At 51.0% G+C, this 1,659-nt stretch overlaps 1 long non-coding RNA gene across 1 annotated transcript; it reads left to right on the forward strand.

The window, feature by feature from the left end:
- Positions 1-371: 371 nt before the first annotated feature.
- LOC123177809 (uncharacterized) lies at positions 372-1,115 on the forward strand. Its single transcript, XR_006489139.1, has 2 exons — positions 372-542; positions 640-1,115. It is a non-coding gene; the product is annotated as an uncharacterized lncRNA (long non-coding RNA).
- The last annotated feature ends 544 nt before the right edge of the window (positions 1,116-1,659 follow it).

Here is a 1,659-nt window from a genome sequence, read left to right on the forward strand (position 1 = left end):
GAAAAGAAAGGGTTTGCCGTCATCAACAGACGGCAAAGAACAGATGAAGGCAAATCCATACTTTGCCGTCTGCAACAAAAACCACAGACGGCAAAGAGTCTTTGCCGTCTGCAATTTTTTTTACAGATGACAAAGAGCTCACTTTGCCGTCTGTAACAAAATACACAGACGGCAAAGTATTTGCCGTCTGTGTGTTTTGTTACAGACGGCAAAGTGAGCTCTTTGCCGTCTGTGGAAAAAACCGCAGACGGCAAAGAGAAAACACAGCTCGCGGATCCATCACGCGGATCGATGACGTGGCAGCAATCCACCACCACGCGCTGGTCTTGTGCACGATCCAACTCCACCTCTTATCCTCTCCTCTCTCTCTCCCTTATCCTCTTCTCTCTCTCCCGTCCCCCACGCCTCTCCTTGTTCCTAGCCACTTCTCTCTCTCTCTCCCTTATCCTCTTCTCTCTCTCCCGTCCCCCACGCCTCTCCTTGTTCCCAGCCAATATCCACCTCCACCTACCGCCGTTCCCCAAGCCGCCGACGAGCACCAGGTCAAGCTCCGCCGCCCCTACCTCCTCCTTCCTCCTGCCTGTCTTCCTCGTTCTCTATCTCTCCCCCATACCTCACCCCTTGCCCTCTCTCTCTCAGGCAGTCGACGCCATGGACGGCTGCTGAGCTTCGCGCCACCCGACGTCAACCGCATCGCCGCCCCAAGGGATCCGTGCGCGTGGCCGCGCCGCCGGTGTGTGCGGCCGCAGCAACAGGTTCGGCAAGGACTCTCGGCCCTGCCGCTTCATTGCTCCTGCCCAAGCCGGCCTCCGCTTTCTGACCCCGCCACCGGCGAGCTGCCATGCCCGTCCTCGTCGCACTGGTGCTATCCTCTAGTATGCTTGCTGGCTGCGACCAGAGCCCTGTACATATTTGGTTGTTGCTTTCTTGATGGGTTTTAAGTGGATCTTAATTTGATGTATCCTGGCACTTGTCCATGTGTAAATCTGATGTGCAGAACACTTAGAAGTTGCTACTCGTAGGATATTCTTGCTCGTATGTGTACACGTGAAGAATGGCTAGCTCGTAGATCCGTTTTCTTTTTGTTAAAGAAATATACATTAATTTTTATTTAATTTGTATTGCAAATCTCTGTAGTGACGCCATCGTCCTCTTTTGCTCTAACCATGTTGTACACACGATGCCGATGCGACCACTGAAGCAGCAGCTGCCCTCCTCTCTGCTTCCCTTCTTCCCGAGCTCACCGAAGCAGAAGTGGCCGCCCTCCAAAAGCTTGGAATGACGTTATTTAAAAATAAAATAAAATAAATAAACTTTAAAATAATCTTTGCCGTCTGTAGTTTAGTTTGGATAACGGCAAAGAAAATATTTCGACTAACGGCAAAGACCGCATTCTTTGCCGTCTGTTATTTATAAGGTTGACGGCGAAGTAGATATGGCTGACGGCAAAGTCTTTGCCGTCTTCTAGATAAAAAGCTGACGGCAAAGTATTCTTTGCCGACTTATCTTTGCCGTCTGAGTTTGCCGTCTGCTTCCTGACGGCAAACTCTTTGCCGTCTGGATTTCAGTCTTTGCCGTCTGTGATCCACAGACGGCAAATTACCTGTTTCCTGTAGTGGATGGCCGAATCGAATAGCCTATTAAATCCGCCCCCCCCCC

Source organism: Triticum aestivum, unplaced genomic scaffold (assembly GCF_018294505.1).
Source record: "Triticum aestivum cultivar Chinese Spring unplaced genomic scaffold, IWGSC CS RefSeq v2.1 scaffold160888, whole genome shotgun sequence".
NCBI classification, from domain to species: domain Eukaryota; kingdom Viridiplantae; phylum Streptophyta; class Magnoliopsida; order Poales; family Poaceae; genus Triticum; species Triticum aestivum.